This window comes from Dendronephthya gigantea, unplaced genomic scaffold (genome assembly GCF_004324835.1).
Source record: "Dendronephthya gigantea isolate DGI-Jeju-01 unplaced genomic scaffold, DenGig_1.0 000046F, whole genome shotgun sequence".
Classification (NCBI taxonomy): domain Eukaryota; kingdom Metazoa; phylum Cnidaria; class Anthozoa; order Malacalcyonacea; family Nephtheidae; genus Dendronephthya; species Dendronephthya gigantea.
In genome coordinates, this window is record NW_021163056.1 from 230598 (window position 1) to 240107 (window position 9510).

Below are 9510 nucleotides of genomic sequence, written 5' to 3' on the forward strand. Positions count from 1 at the left end.
TTGACAGAGATAACCTACTAGAGACTACTTTTGATGAAATTAGCAGTATCACCGACCTGAGGAAAACATTAGAAGTTCAGTTTTATAATGAGGTATTGAATGATTATTATGCATATTGATTACTACGCATATTTATAATATTAAAACTGAAATGGTACTAGGGATATTCTCATGTTCATGTCATTGTCATATAGGTTGCTGCAGACTATGGTGGCCCCAGAAAAGAATTTTTTAGGTTGATTCTCCGTCAAATAAAGGAAACATATTTTGACCATGGGTTAAGAGAAATGCTTTCTGATAAATATTTGCCTGTTGGAATAGTCTTGGGTAAGTAGTGACATGAGTTTCAAACATGTGCACAATATAGTAGATAGTGATTATGATAGGTTCAAGACTTCAAGTCATGCCTCAGGGGCCATGCCTGCAATTTATAACACACAATTTTTCACACACAGTTGGTGTGTAGGTTCTGCTGTAGGTTCATACAAGAAAATTTTTTGATTTACTATGATTACAGTATGTTAGCTCTTTTATCAGGGTTCTAAAATTATTAAACATAATTATAAGGCAGGTTCTGAAATTAAATGAGAAAGTGTTGGTCCCTTAAAAGTAATGATCCAAGTAGAGCATGTTTACTATTCTCATAAAAATATAATTTAGTGCTGTACAATCTCTATATATAATATTAAAATCCTGACATTATTCTTTGTTGTTTATAGGCCTTAGCATTCTCCAAAATGGAAAAATGCCAAATTTTATATCAGAGGAAATAATCCAGTGTATATTTTCTAAGGATAATCCATCGTCCCCTTGTGTACTCCAATTACGTGAAGGCCTCAAGAAACTTGGGATATATCAGGTAAAATTTTGCAGACATTCAAGTCAAAATCTTGTTAAATACCTATAATTTATGTACATGAAAGTATATTCTTACACTGTAGATTGGATGTCGACTAGCAGTATTTCTGAATCTTTTAAGACCAGGACCAGTACAACCATTGACGTTCAGGAAGGTTGTATGGTTACTTCAACCAAACTTTAGTGAAGCTGGTTCAAATGCCCGAAAATTTGAAAATGAAGTATATGCCCAACTCACCAAATATCTTAGAGAAGCTTCAAGTAAGAAAATAGTAAACCGCCTATAATCAAAGACAAAAATTTAATTTGGTCAACAGTGGTATATTTATAATTCTGACTCGTGTTATTTTTCTTTGTATTTGCAGGCGAAAGACGAAATGGTGTAATGTTGAGTGATGTGTTACAGTTTGTCACAGGGGCTGATGATGAACCAGTATTGGGATTTGCAATGCGTCCGACGATAAATTTTGTTGAAGTTGAGGTCTCATTTATTCCAACATCAAGCACTTGTACTAACAGCATGACCCTTCCCAGACCATCACACATTATGCCTTTACCAACAGCCGAACACCTTTTCAACCTTTATGATTATGCATTTGCAAATGCATACTTTGGGAAACATTAGAGGCTATGATATAGTATACTGGTACATATAATGCACATATTTGGTAATGTTACCATTAGTCACATTTGTTTTATACTGTAAATCAACTGGAGCTTGTTGTTTGAAAGGCATTTGGAATTAAACAGCAGATAAGTTCAAAATGGGAGAAAAATTATCTATTTATTGAACAGCTGAGTTGAAATATTTCAATGTTAATTGTTTAATTTTCGATTGAAGTATATATTTAATATGTAGCATGTAGTTTCAAAAGTCTTTCACAAGATGTGTGAGAGCATTTTTAAACCTTGGCTTATCCACCATTCAAGCTAAATGCTTTTCAAACAACTAGCCCCACTTGTAAAGTGACATTTTTGAAATTGTTTTTAGCTTGCTATTGTTTATGTTTAGTTTACAGAATTATGTAAATGATATTTTAACTTATTTGTTGCACAGCAGGTTTTGTCTTCTATTTCCTTATTATAATGTACAGACTATAACTATATACAGACTATATACAAAGGTAATATATCTTTATCAGTACAAATTTTAACATTAAAGGTTAAACTTAAACTAAACTACATCAAAACTTTATCAACACTTATCTTATAATTCTGTTGATTCTGTGTGCCTTTGAATAATTGTTACTGGAGTTACAAAAGCATCAATGCCATGATTGGTTGCAATTAGTTCTTCAGTTATTCTAGACTTCAACTCATCCATGCATTCTTCATCAACTTCAACAACCGGGCGCTCAAATATGGGTCGGTCATCAGAAGGTAATGTATCACTAAGAGGGTGAACAACTCCTTCTACTCCATACTCAGCTTCAGAAACAATAGCTGGTTCATTTATACCAATTGGATGTTGGTATTGCCCAGCCACCCACAACCGAAGTGGGGTTGATTTAGCTGTTCTTAATCGATGTCGTGACCAGGCATAACTCCATGAGTTCAACTTGCTGTTAATCTGTGGAAGATAGATAAGGTGCAATGCAAACACATGGAAATCATTAAAGACGTTAAGAATACCATTTTCTTCCATAAAATAGAATAGCTGATGGTAGAAGCTTAAGACACCAGTGAAGACATCACGCCACAATCTTTCGATGCGTTGATTGTGGGTGCTTTTCCCAGTAAGCATACTCCCTCTGTTTGGACCTCGCTTTTCAATCATGAAATCTGCAACAAGAACATTCTCTCCCCCATAGTCAGATCTTACTCTGCTTGGTAAACCATAGTTCTCAACACCTTTAAAGAAACATTGAAAGACGGTATCAGATTTGTTGTTGTCTGTGCATTCTAATACAACAGGTAGCCAGCTGAAACCATCTACACATCCAACAATAACAAATGACCATCTTATCAATTTGTAGTTTGGGCCCATCACATTATACACCCGTCGATGTAAACATCCTTTCTTTCGCTGTTTTACCCCTTCCTCATCTATGCGGTGTATACTATCTCTGAAACATCAACAAGAAGCACTATAAAGATTGTGCAGGAATCAATAATAAAGATACAAAAACTATTATGTAATTTTATACTATGCTACGACAATACTGGTGTAACAGGCATTCTAGCCTTAAATTTTTATGTAAGCAACCTCCAATGCACTTGAGTTGGCCATTTATAGTTGAAATCAGTTTTACAAACTGCAACCATGCAAGGCTGTTCATTGATTAATAATTTACCTGAGTCTCATTCTGGCTACCTTTACTCCTTTTTCCATTAGTATCTGCTTCAACATGTTGTATCCACAATAGGGAAATTGAGTAACAATTTGTTTTAACAAAACATCAAGCTCTTGATCTGTGATTTCGGTAAACGCCAGTTTGCTGAGCCCATACGCAGACATTCTTCGATAAATTGTACTCTCAGATACGGATAACATACTACTTATTTCCTTAATCAAAAATCCTTCATCCAACAAATTCTCTAACACAACTCTCGGAATGTCAAACTTGGGGGGCCCACAACTTTCGTGCACTTTATTCAATTGTTGATGGCCAAATGTTGATGCTGCAACTCGTAGAGCCATCATGTCGCGACTTAAATTGACACCCAACAGTCGAAGTTCATAAGCAGACATCAAACAAATTATGTCTGGGGTTACCTTCTCCTTTCGAAAAGTTTCACAAAGATTTCCTAACCCAAGTTTCCTTAAAATCGCTTCCATCTGAAGACTTCATTCACATCAATATCATAATCAACCTACTTTAAAAAATGCGTCTTATAAAATTAATTACGAAAAATGGCGGGTAGTCAGTTGCAAATTGGATCTTTCAGGTGTCGATGTTCATCTCCGCCGAGCGTCCGATAAAATCCGGCAATATCCGGTATATCCCGATCTAACCACCACCACATAATGATAAAAGCACCGCGTAGGAAGGTAAAAGCACGACATATCGATAAAATACCGCGTAAAATATTTGAAGCACTGCGTAAAATAATGAAAGCACCGCGTAAAATACTAAAAGCACCGCGTAAAATGATAAAAACACCGCGTAAAATATTAAAAGCACCTCGTAAAATATTAAAAGCACCACGTATGATGTTCAAAGTACCCCGTATAATGATCGAAGCACCGCGTAAAATGCTTTTTGATCACTTAAGACAGTTACGGCTTTCCATACGACAATAAACAAACTTTCAAGCCAGTTCAATCTCGAGAGTTTGTCGATTTCCCATATGAAGAATTGACTCTGGTCAATCTAAAAAAGGCCTGTGCATCCCACTTCTCATTGCCAGCGACAAAATGCGATGTTTTGGTGACCAATAAAGGACCCTCCGTGACAAACATCAACCAGATTCCACATAGGAAAGATAAAGTAAATATGTCTAAATAACACAAAATTAGAAGTAGAAATTCAAAGTCCTAGAGGTCTACAATCCTTTTCATATATTCCAATACCACTGCTGACTTCCAAGATCTATACGTTAATTTAAATCGCTCTCACATTAAATTTAAGGTGTATTTAGTGCGATTTGTTGTTGGTAAAGAAGATGCCTTAGTTAGCTTGTGCTCAGTTGTAGTGTCAACCTTCATAATTTTGCATCGAGAAGACCTAACACCCAAAATTACAGTAGCAGGTCATCACCAACCACACATTCTTTGCTTGGGAGCAGTGCTTAAAAGGTGGAAACACAGTTTTCCACCTCTGTATCGATTGCAACATTACTCAGAGCTGGGAAATTGGTAAAACCAAAAGAAAAAAACAAGGTGACATTAACATTTGAAGCATATGATGTGGCAAATCAGAAGTGGAAAAATTATTTTGAGGCAATTGCTTATGTCGAAACCAGTATATTTGCATCTTGTGGGTTTTGCAATGCTTACCATGCTACTGTTTCAAATGGTGAAAAGTATGGGTCTAATTGGGAGGTAAAATTCTACAATGACAACGCATTGGAAGCAATCACTGGAGTTATGGAGTGAAATGCAGATGATCATTGTCGCAAGCAAGTTCAGATGCATTCTGTTGCCAGGCATGTTGCTCAAAGGTTTCAAGCACATGCCCCATCTGAATTTGGTGAGTGTTTTACTTTCAACCATTGCTACTTCACTAAAGTGGATGGCCAGCCAGCAACAATCGAGGAATTTATACCTGGATCATTCTCAAAGATTATCAACAACAATGGGCTCACAACTCTTTTCCCAGGTGATTCAGAAGATCACTTGAAAGAAATCCTACTCAAGGCAGAGTGTCTTGTCCATTATTCTTACCAATCTTCTGGTAAAAAGTTAATGCTGCTTGACATCCAGGGAATGGGGTACAAATTATTTGACCCAGAAATTGCAACAACAAGTGTGAAAGATGAAGGGAGCAATGAAATTCTTTTTTAGTGTGGCAATTGCTCAACTGTTGGCATTGATGCTTTCCTTGTAAGGCACAAATGTAGCAAGTTTTGCAACATGATTGGCCTCCAGCAAGATGAGTTTTTTGTAGAGGATTAATTTATAGTTGGTTTTATGTTAGACTCTAAAGAACATTATAAACAAACAAAATTGAATATTTAGAGTAGACAGTTTAATGATTTACAATGTGAGTGATTGCATGCAAAGTTTTTATATTTCAAAACTTTTCTAGTTAAAGTTTTTTAAAAAATTTACATTCAAGCACTAGGCAAAAGACAAATAAGAATATTGGATAAATAGAATTTTATAAATATTGTACATGGAGTGAAATATTTTAATCAATAATTTCCCAGTTTGATCTGGTTAGTGGGTATGTCTATAATGTGCCTTAAGAAAGAGGTATGCATCTGCAGCATCAGCAGGTTTAACATCCTTTATATGTGGAATAATGCTTTCACATTCATCCCTTACATTTCTTGGAAGATAATCATCTCCAATTGCCTTTACACCTGAAATTTCTAAAACTTCATCCAATATTTCATCACTCACCACCATACCTAAACGTTTAGTTGATATTAACATACATTAGAAGGTGCTGTTATCTTTTAGTCTTCCTAATGCCTAATTATTTTTTATAATGGTAGACATGATATTGCATACTTTATTTGCAAATGCAAATTGACATACCACAATCCTCTGCACCATAATGGTCAGGAAATGAAAAATGTGTTTTGGGATCCCTTCTGGCATTTGCATCTTCTGACATCGCACTCGATGAGCATTCCATATGGTATCCCGAAAAATATCCATCTCCTTTTGGATGATTGGAATAAATATAAATGCCATCAAATGCCTACAAGATAAACTACAGTAAGTTAAGATATCAATACCGGTACGTAATTCAGCAAAACAGCCTATGTACCACTAATGTATCCTTATGTACCCTTGCCTGTCAATTTCCATTTCAGGATCATAATGTCCTTGTTCAATAAGCGTCAATAACTGTCGTTTAAAAAACTTCTCCAATCGCTCATGTAGCTCTCTCCACCATCTTTCAATTTATCATAAAGGTTGTAGTGTAATAGAGGTGAGTAATATAATATTGTAGTGTAATATTTATCATAAAGGTTGTAGTGTTGTAGTGTAATACCAACTACTTCAAGTGAATATAAGAATTCTGCATACATGTATAGTTAAACGAGTCAAATATCAGCTCATTTTAAGTTGCATAGCACAGTAAAAACCCACAGGTACGAACCTAACTAAAAATTAAGAATCTGTTCGCCTCAAATTGTGATAACTACCATTTAAACAATAACCTGTTTAGGCTGACTCTAGGAGACGTATGTGTATTCTCACTTGTGGCTTTTTACAGTATTCATGATCATGAATGCATTCAAATGTGTAACATATTACCATATTACCTTTAACTGAATAGCAAATTAAAGTAAAATGAGAATATGTTCAATAAGATAAAGAAAGACCTGCTACTTGCAATTTAGATTGCAAGTGTGTATAGTCATAAAATACTGTTTAAATGTCCTATGGGCTAACAAGGCCATTAGACTATAGTACATAAAAGGTATGTAAGGTATACATCAACATTGAGGATAACATGAATGAATGTCATAATTATTTTCTGATCCAATAAATAACAAATCAAACCAACTAGCTTTCATACCTTGTTACTGGTAGAAGGTCCATACTTTACGCTTTCTGTTGCTTCGTTGTCTTCCTCGTCTTCACTGTTACCTTCAAAACTTTTCCTCACGAAACACGAATCGTGGCCATGTCCCCAGTTTCTACCCTTATCAACTCGGAGGTACCTACTGATTTCTATAAGCAAAAAATATACACTTTACAAAATATAACTGGGGCGGGTGGTCAAGTAATTTGAGGTGAACCAAGCCTCTGGTCACAATTTGCAAACAATGCTTATGCTTTTAAAAGGTAGGCAAAACTATTACCGAAGCATACAGATATTATGTTTTGCATTCTTACTTTTTGTTTTGTACAAATGCTCCAGATACCAGCGCCCAATAAGCTTAGGGTTTGAGTTGCTGGACCATAGTTTTAGGTATAAAATGAAGCCACTGAAAACATCCTGCAGTCCATAGACTGCAAGAGGAAATGTAGAATTCATGAAACCCATCAACTTATCATGTCCATCACCTGAGTGTGTGTGATTTGGACCCTAGGAAAAGTGAATTTAGAATTTGACTACATATCAAAGTTGCTAACCTATAAAACCAGCAAACATCCTGAAGCAATTTGTCATAATCTTTGAGCAACCAATATAATACCTATCCACGTGAGCCTGAAATGTATGCTACACAGTCTACCATAACTGGCATCCCCACTTAGAACATATGTTTTTTTTCTGTCAAACGTTTTCACAACAAATTACAAAGTCTAGTGTATAGCGCATACCAAGGAAGTGAATGTCCCAGTACCCCCTCTTCTTTTCTTTTTGCCCACATTTTCTCTCCGTTGTAACCCCTCTGGATCAACCATTGTCATCACATCATACACCAAATTACGTGGAACAGAAAACTGATATTGCTCCCTAATTTTTCTTCGTATGGCTCTGTATTCTAACAATTGGCCAGGACCCTCCATTTCTTCCCGTAGAGCATCTTCAACGTATTCAATGTCAATATCATATCTCACGTATTTGATATCAAAGAAGGCAAGTATTCTCTTTTGAGAGCTTAATGACCAAGCATACTGTGGGTAGTCTCGTGAGACAAAATCCAATATTTCGTTTCTCTTTAAATTGCCTAAGACATATTTTTTCAAGTCATTCTGCAGAACTTCATCCTCTTTCCTCTCAGAATTTCGCACATGTTCCGCCATCTTGTCTTACACTACAATGTTGGTTACATAAAGTAATGAGGTGAATATCGTAGCTAGAGATTTGCCAGGCGGAAAACGGATTCTTATTATAAATATGAGAGCCCAACATATAACATTTAAGAAAGCCATCAAAACAATTTAAAGTTTAAAAGTAAATATATTTGTAACGTTTCGTCTTTAACCTAAGACATCTTCAGACAAGTGATATAAAATTACATGAGATTTGAGTATATATATCTATTTACATATGTAAATTAATGACGGATAGGAAGGTATAAGATAGTACATGAAAAAACCGCACAGACGAAGGGACATAAACACAATACAAAACCTATGAAAACACGTTACAGAAGATTAAGTGGGATTGAACTGCCCTGGATGTTAAGTGAGGGTTTGAGTTTGGAGATGAGGAGGCTTTCATGAATCATGAGTTCATGTTTGTCAGAACATGAAGAAAGAATTTTAAAACCATCAAAGTCGGCACAGTGCCCTGCAGTGGTTATGTGGGGGAAGATGCTGGACAAAACTGGACTAGATGACGGTTTTCCAGTTATAGGGGAAATTCCCAAGTGTTCCGATACTCTGGTGTGTAGATGGCGTGTGGTTTGACCCACGTATGATGGGGAACAGCATCGACACTTGAAAAGGTAACAACACCAGATCTCAGAAACTTGGGAACTTTATCCTTAAATGGAAAAAAGGAAGAAATACGTGTGTCGAGTAATTTGATTGCGAATCTGAAGCGAGTGGGAACCAGTGAAGGGAAGGCAAAAATAGACCATTTTCTTTGAAACCGTGTGAATAAGTGGTTTTGGCTCAAAGGTGTTGTTAAGGAAGCGATGAACTAATTCGTCAAACATATGAGCGGGATAACTATTTAAGTTGAACAAATTCCTAACAACCTCAAGTTGGATATGAAAATTTTCATAACTAGAACAGAGGTTGAAGATTCGGTGAAGTAAACAGGAGATTAAAGAGCGTTTATATTCAACAGGAATGAAACTGTGGAAGTTGGTAAAAAGACCGGTAAATGTGGGTTTACGATAAACAGAGGTGGAGAATTTACCTCTTGAGCGAGTTATTTCAATATCTAGGAAAGGCAGCTTTCCGTCTCTTTCCAATTCAGATGTAAAGGAGATATTAGGGTGCTGGCAGTTTAGGTAATTAAGAAAAGTAGGAACATGGTTAGTGGGTATGAGGGCTACCCTAGAGGGCTACCCATAGCCACACCATCAATCTGCTGATAAATCTGGCCATTAAAGGAAAAATGACAGTTTTTAACAGAAAGAGATAGGAGTTTGGTGAATTGTGAACGATCAAGGCCTTCAAAACACATA

At 36.0% G+C, this 9510-nt stretch overlaps 1 pseudogene; it reads right to left on the bottom strand.

Moving 5' to 3' along the window:
* Positions 1 to 5680: 5680 nt before the first annotated feature.
* On the bottom strand, positions 5681 to 8173 carry LOC114527714 (annotated as a pseudogene).
* Positions 8174 to 9510: the final 1337 nt, after the last annotated feature.